The sequence below is a fragment of the Rutidosis leptorrhynchoides genome, chromosome 1 (genome assembly GCF_046630445.1).
Source record: "Rutidosis leptorrhynchoides isolate AG116_Rl617_1_P2 chromosome 1, CSIRO_AGI_Rlap_v1, whole genome shotgun sequence".
NCBI lineage: Eukaryota > Viridiplantae > Streptophyta > Magnoliopsida > Asterales > Asteraceae > Rutidosis > Rutidosis leptorrhynchoides.
In genome coordinates, this window is record NC_092333.1 from 490,651,395 (window position 1) to 490,660,191 (window position 8,797).

Sequence of the window (8,797 nt, forward strand, 5' to 3'; positions counted from 1 at the left end):
AAAAGTATTTTGTATTTTTATTAAAAGTAAATTTTAAAAGTTAAAATAAAAAAAATGTAGTTTGTATTTTTATTAAAAGTAAAATCTTAAAAGTTAAAATAAGAAAAAGTAGTTTGTATTTTTATTAAAAGTAAAATCTTAAAAGTTAAAATAAGAAAAAGTATTTTGTATTTTTATTAAAAGTAAATCTTAAAAGTTAAAATAAGAAAAAGTAGTTTGTATTTTTATTAAAAGTAAATCTTAAAAGTTAAAATAATAAAAAGTAGTTTGTATTTTTATTAAAAGTAAATCTTAAAATAAAAGTAGTTTGTATTTTTATTAAAAGTAAATCTTAAAAGAAAAAGTAGTTTGTATTTTTGTATTTATTTATTAAAAGTAGATATAGTTTTAATTCTTTTTTTTGTATAAAATTCTAAAAAAAAAATTTGTTTAATATATTTCTAAGAACATTTAACATTTTATTTCTATATTTGTTTAATTATTAAATACGAATTTTATATAAAAATTATTATTATATTTAGTTTTTATAAAAATTAAAATTTATGATTATTAATTTATAGTTTTTATTAGTTTTATAAATGTTATAATATTATGTATTATTTAGTTAATTATATATTCTATTAACTAAATAACAAAAGTAATATAAATATTATATATATATTCATTGATGTAATTATGTTATATTATATATCATAATCTTATTTATAATATTTATAATTATATTATTTATTTTAAGCGTACGTTTATTCGGTCAACGTTAAATTTATTCGTATATAACAACTCTAGGTATTTTAGTAAAATCGGAAGTCGAAAAGTGAGGGTTGTTATAGTACCTACCCGTTAAAAGAAATTTCGTCCCGAAATTTAGTTTTCGCCATCAATCAGCGTTGTTCGTACCTAAACGAGGATATTTACGTTTTATCTGGTCTTCACGTTCCCAGGTAGGTTCGGGGCCTTTCGTGAATTCCAACGGATAGAATATTGTTCTGTTTCATGCATTTAAATAATACGAACCCTAATTTCTTACAGGTTCTTCTATAAAGTGCATTTTATCATTAATGCGGAGGTTATCTAAAGGATTAATAAGAGTGTCATTTGACTAGGTTATCCTCAAAAGGGATGATGGTGTTATACGAGCATTTTAGTAAACTGAACACATGAAATGTGTTATGAATAGTATTGAGCTTATTTAAAACTTTGAGTGTTTATGTCACAATATTAGGGTAGACAAAACAGAGAGTAGTTCATGAAAATTATAGTCATGAAGTTTGATAGAGATCATCATTGTTTACAACAAGAATATTGTAATGATGAATATAAGTTGAAAAAATAAAGTTTTATCACTACTGAATAATATGGATAAAACGATTTGATTATTGGAAGCGTATAAACGAAGCTATTGTAAAAGAGTGAATGAGAAATTAAATGTTCGCCTTAACTTTTGACGTAGTCACGATTGATTTTTGGAATTCAAGGGATTAAAGGAAATCTTCGTAATCCATAAGATTTGATTCTCCGGTAATTAAGGAATTTGAAATTTTCTTTGATTAAATGAGGTGAATTGCTTCAATTGCTGTGTTTGGAATTTTGCTATAAATTAGCTTCTTCCGTTTCATTATCTTCACCACTTCTATACTTTCTTCCTCAATTCATACTTCCAAAGATTGTGAGAATGCTCCATCCAGTTCTTATCCTGGATATTTTTCTGACTATCATTTCAGTCATTCTTCTTTTTCATTTACCACTAGAGGAATTTGTTTTCTTCTACTATTACCTTGGGGTTATAGTGTTTTTAATTCTCCCATGTCTTTACGTTGCAATACGTATTGATATACACGGTTTGTAATTTCGGTATCGTTATCGGGCTACATATTTTCCCTTATATGTCGGAGCTCTTTGCCTTTTTATTCTCCTCTCGACTCTAAGTAAAGCGAGTAATGGTCCAGAATTTGTATGTATGAAGTTTCGAATGGACCTACTGTTCTAAGCGTAATATCACGATTTGATTTGGTAAATTACCAGAATTACTGAGGATAGAACTATCAAGAATATATTTGCTTGATATGTTCAGAGATTAAGTAGAATGTAAGAGTTGTGTAACATGGCAAATGATGATTATAAAGTCTATGAATCATCATCTTCCATTAAAAATTTAGCATGACTTACTGTAATATAATCATGTTGGCCTGACGTCATTATATTATACTAACTCATGCTTCAATTCTCAACACTACTTCAAATCATTCAAAATTTGAATTTAAATTTTACGGAATATAGAAACTTAAATAGTTTTCGTTTATGATGTAATAAAGATATTGCAAAGAGATAATTAATTACGAACAAGAATCGTTATGAAGATATCTTTAGAAATATCGAGGATATTTATAACGAAAGATATGATGATATTTTAGAATTTCTAAAATCGATGGATAATGAAGAAATTCTTCTGTAAGAATTTAGAATGCGTAAAAAGATCTTCTGTGATTTCCTTCAGAAATCGAATCATCTAGATTCTTTGGTTATAGGTTTAGTCCTTGGGATTTGTCCTTGGTCTCCTTCATGTTTTGCTCAATCCGTCTTTCAATACCAGATATTCTTTTGAGCTTTTCCAACACACAATTCTTTATTATCAAGCTTCTGGTCATTAAGGCCATCTACAGCTTTTGCTGCTTCATCAGCATTCTCAAGGTTAACTGATCTGAATCATTGATTATCAATCTGATATGTTTTCAAGGATTTTGAAGAATGTACAATGTAATATATTAATGTGAATGTTAGATATTTCTTGGGTATTACCTACCCGTTAAAATATTTTCACAATTAACAGTTTGTACAAAAGAATTTTTAAATACAATCTTTATGAAAATATACATACATATATATTTTCTTCAGATGTAATTATGGATTTAATAAGTTAATATAATATTAAACTCATTTGATTTACGGTTGAAACGAGAATAAATAATCTCCAAAACTTTAGAGATTGCATAATCGTCGCGGAATATTTCTTTAATGAAGTTATGAATCAATACTTCATCGTTCATTGTTATTAATATACCTCAGTAAATGATGTTGATGCTCGTAGATTTCTTGTGAAATTCATAAGGCACAAATGATGTTTTCGAGAAATTTTTGAGTACATCGAAAAACAGGAGTGTAAAATCACACATGCATTTGAATAATACACTTAGTTTATTATGAAATGGAGTTTATTGTACTGAAGCAGTGATTAATGATTGTTAAGTCATTAACGAAGGATGTACATCATAGCGTATTAGTGATATGAATTAACCAAGTAGTACATACTAGTTAAGATTCACACGTAATAGTTTAGTACGAAAAGATTTATTATTATTCCAAACCATATATATATATATATATATATATATATATATATATATATATATATATATATATATATATAAAGTATACATATATAATTCTTCAGGAAGAATGAGTCAATACATCTTAACTCATTATTACTAATATTCCTTAGTATCTATGGGCGTATGATGTCGATGTTTGAGGTACCGATTATGATGTTGAGACGTGGGATGCTGATGTTGTTGTTGGTGAAGCTGATGCTGTTGGTGGTGATGCTGATAGTACTGTTGGTGCTGGTGCTGGTGCTGGTGCTGCTGTTGGTGCTGCTTGTGGTACTTGGTTAGTAAGTGTGAGCCTAGCTACCAAATCGCGCACTATTTCCTCCAGGGTTTCTACTTTACGCTCGAGTCTATGGATTTGTTCTACCCATTCCTCTGTAAGGTTTGTCAATTCTTGATATTTAGTTCGAAGTCTTCTAACTTCTTCTAATAACCCTTTCTGGTTAGAATTCGAGAGTAGAGGATGAATATTGTCGTTGATTACATCGAGTCGACCTTCGAGGCGGAAAATCCTTGCGAAAAGAGTGAAAACGGTATTGCGAACAGGTTCGCCAGTAAGAGGATCGAGTACTCCGACGTTTGGTGGTAAGTTTGGCTCGTGATAAGGAGTACCTTCTTCATTTCTCCATAGGGTGAGTATTTCGCGAACCCATCCCCATTTTCTAAAGAAATCACGGTAATTGATCGGTGGGTGTGCTCCTGTCACGCTATCTTTGGAGCTAGAAGAACTTGAGGAATTAGGTGAGAAATCCATATTATGTGTTTGGAATAGGGTTTGATATGAAATGGGTGTTGAATATTGAATGATATATTCATCTCCTTGAATACGTATATATAGCAGAAAGATTTCCGTAATTTACGGAGGAAATTTAGGAAAAGTGTTAGACAAGGTCTATTGGGAATAGATATGCTAAGATATGATTTGTCTATACTCTAATAATGGCAGTATGACGTGTCGAGATTATAAAATGATAAGTATGTAATCTAATAATCTTTCGATTAAAGACTTTCAATTCGTATACTGTGATAACCCAATGACATTTCCCGGTTCGCAAACCGATGCATAAAGGCATAAGGCATATAGGTTCGTGATATAACAGGGAGTTATATATGTTTGAGTATGAATTATAGGAGTTTCAAAAATCTTGGATAATATTTCATGTAATACATATGTAATACACAAAACCAGGATAGATGACTAGGTGAGTTGTTCTTAATAAGTTCACCACTTATTAAGTGCGTAAGTGACTAAGTGTTGTATGATCACTATAGTCAGGTTTGATATTGTGCACCATACCCAAACATCTATGCCACCGCCGAGTCACTTGAATGATCAATTGTTACCGGTTGGCCCAGGAATTCTCGACCAAAATCTAAGTTTGGCATTCGAAATCCACAAGCGTCCCATAGTGGTACCAAGGATCACCCTAGGCCTTAAGTAGCGTTGACGTTCGAGTAATTTCACATTATCGTGTATGTTATAATCTTAAGATTTAAGTATAGTTTCTAAGGTATAGTGTAGCATTTATCAATTAAAGGCAACAATTAAAGGCACTATGGTCAAGGAAAGTTGTAGTCCTACATTGCTAAGGTACCTAATTGTATAAGGCACACATAAAATGCAATCCTGGTTCTCTACAACAACCTGCTCTGATACCAATCTGTCACACCCCCAAATAGGGCCTAGGGTATTTGTGACTAATTATATCAAATCACAGTTGTATAAACGAGAACGACTCTATATGAGACGTTTTGAATAAAACATTTATTAATAAAACAGCGGAAGCATTAAAAGTTTTACATCAAATTTAAACTGAAATAATAATAATAGTCTTAATGCAAAGTAAATGTAATGAAATGAAGACTCCATGTAGCAGCATTCAATTCATCAGGTAGCAATCATCTTATTCGTCACCTGAGATAAAACATGCTTAAAGTGTCAACCAAAAAGGTTGGTGAGTTCATTAGTTTATCAAAATCAATCATTTCCGTTATAATAATAGGCCACAAGATTTCAGTTTCATAAATATCCGTACACTAGCAAGTGTATAAAAGCATTCTATAAGTTGTAGGCACCCGGTAACAAGCCTTAACGTTCATGTTTTACCCTCTGAAGTACACCAGATCAGGTGTGTTTAAAATAACCTCGAAGTACTAAAGCATCCCATAGTCAGGATGGGGTTTGTCAGACCCAATAGATCTATCTTTAGGATTCGCGCCTACCGTACATAGACAAGTAGTTTAATGTTACCAAGCTAAGGGTATATTTCTGGTTTAAACCCACATAGAATTAGTTTTAGTACTTGTGCCTATTTCGTAAAACATTTATAAATCAGCGCATGTATTCTCAGCCCAAAAATATATATAAAAAGGGAGCAAATGAAACTCACCTTAAATAGCAGTTGAAGTATTCCACGCAAGAAAGGAAAGTAAAGCAAGTAAGTGACCGAGATATCAACTAGAAGTAGTTCTTTAAGAGAGAAATGAGAGATTAAGGTGTAAGTTTGAAATGAGAAATGTATGTGGTATTTATAGTTGAAAATGTTAGGTAAAAAAAATTAAAATAAAATAAGTAAATCTTAAAAGTTAAAATAAGAAAAATTATTTTGTATTTTTATTAAAAGTAAATCTTAAAAGTTAAAATAAGAAAAAGTAGTTTGTATTTTTATAAAAAGTAAAATCTTAAAAGTTAAAATAAGAAAAAGTAGTTTGTATTTTTATTAAAAGTAAAATCTTAAAAGTTAAAATAAGAAAAAGTATTTTGTATTTTTATTAAAAGTAAATTTTAAAAATTAAAATAAGAAAAAGTAGTTTGTATTTTTATTAAAAGTAAAATCATAAAAGTTAAAATAAGAAAAAGTAGTTTGTATTTTTATTAAAAGTAAAATCTTAAAAGTTAAAATAAGAAAAAGTATTTTGTATTTTTATTAAAAGTAAATCTTAAAAGTTAAAATAAGAAAAAGTAGTTTGTATTTTTATTAAAAGTAAAATCTTAAAAGTTAAAATAAGAAAAAGTAGTTTGTATTTTTATTAAAAGTAAAATATTAAAAGTTAAAATAAGAAAAAGTATTTTGTATTTTTATTAAAAGTAAATTTTAAAAGTTAAAATAAAAAAAATGTAGTTTGTATTTTTATTAAAAGTAAAATCTTAAAAGTTAAAATAAGAAAAAGTAGTTTGTATTTTTATTAAAAGTAAAATCTTAAAAGTTAAAATAAGAAAAAGTATTTTGTATTTTTATTAAAAGTAAATCTTAAAAGTTAAAATAAGAAAAAGTAGTTTGTATTTTTATTAAAAGTAAATCTTAAAAGTTAAAATAATAAAAAGTAGTTTGTATTTTTATTAAAAGTAAATCTTAAAATAAAAGTAGTTTGTATTTTTATTAAAAGTAAATCTTAAAAGAAAAAGTAGTTTGTATTTTTGTATTTATTTATTAAAAGTAGATATAGTTTTAATTCTTTTTTTTGTATAAAATTCTAAAAAAAAAATTTGTTTAATATATTTCTAAGAACATTTAACATTTTATTTCTATATTTGTTTAATTATTAAATACGAATTTTATATAAAAATTATTATTATATTTAGTTTTTATAAAAATTAAAATTTATGATTATTAATTTATAGTTTTTATTAGTTTTATAAATGTTATAATATTATGTATTATTTAGTTAATTATATATTCTATTAACTAAATAACAAAAGTAATATAAATATTATATATATATTCATTGATGTAATTATGTTATATTATATATCATAATCTTATTTATAATATTTATAATTATATTATTTATTTTAAGCGTACGTTTATTCGGTCAACGTTAAATTTATTCGTATATAACAACTCTAGGTATTTTAGTAAAATCGGAAGTCGAAAAGTGAGGGTTGTTATAGATCGTCCACATCAGAAAATAAGTAAGATTAATTTCACTCGATAAAAGTTTCCGGGTACTATTTCTCAGAAAAATAGTATTGTCGAAAAGAAGATTGTGATTATAGCAATGTCTACGAAATTTGAAATTGAAAAGTTCAACGGGAGTAACTTCTCGTTATGGAAACTAAAGATGAAAGCTATCCCGAGAAAGGATAAGTGTTTGGCGACCATCAGTGGACGTTCCGCCGAAGTCACTGATGAATAATGGGAAGAGATGGACGGCCAGGCTATCGCAAATCTTCATCTGGCACTAGCAGATGGCGTTTTGTCTAGCATTAAAGAAAAGAAGACGGCGAAAGAGATTTGGGATCACCTCGTAAAATTGTACGAGACCAAATCACTCCACAACAAGATATTCCTTAAGAGGAAACTTTATGCGCTACGCATGAATGAATCTACTTCAGTTAATGAGCACATTAATTCTTTGAATACTCTATTTTCTCAACTCGCTTCATTAAGTTGCAATATAGAGCCAAAAGAACGTGCTGAACTTTTACTTCAGAGTCTACATGACTTGTATGATCAACTTATTATTAACTTAACCAATAATGTTCTCTCGGAGTATCTAGTCTATGATGAAGTTGCGGCTGCTATTCTAGAAGAAGAAAATCGGTGCAATAACAAGGAGGACAAACAGGCCGGTTCACGACAAATGGAGGCCTTGGTGGTGTCAGGAGGGAGATCAACGGAACGTGGCCCAAGTGGGAGTCACAATCATGGTAAACCGAAGTCTAAAAAGAAGAAGTCCCATACGTGCTACAATTGTGGCAAGAAAGGTCACCTGATGAAGGATTGTCGAAGTTTAAATAACGCAAATCCTCAAGGATATATTGCAAGCACTTCAGATGATGGGACTGCTTTGGTTAGTGAGGCAGTAGTAGCAAATGAAGGAAGAAAGACATTTGTTGATGTCTGGTTATTTGACTCGGGAGCTACTTTTCACATGACCTCTAGAAGAGAATGGTTCAAACAATATGAATGTATCTCAGGAGGATCTGTATACAGTTGTAATGATCATGAACTAAAGATCATTGGAATCGGAGATATCATTCTGAAGATGCACAATGGTACAGTTCGTACTATTCAGGGTGTACGACACGTGGAGGGTTTGAAGAAGAACTTATTGTCTTTAGGACAATTAGATGATCTTGGTTGTAAGATGGAGATACAAGACAAGATCATGAAAATCATGAAAGGCGCAGTTGTACTTATGAAAGGAGAAAAGGTGGGTGCTAATCTATACATTCTGAAAGGCGAGACGGTACGGAAAGCGGAAGCATCCATTGCTTCGAATAGTTCAAGTAATAAAACTGCTATAACATGGCATCAAAAGCTTGGACATATGTCTGAACAAGGTATGAAGATTCTTGTTGAAAGAAATCTTATTCCTGGTCTAACAAAGGTATCGCTACCTTTCTGTAAGCATTGTGTAATCAGCAAGCAGCATCGCCTGAAGTTTAACACATCAAATTCTAGAAATAA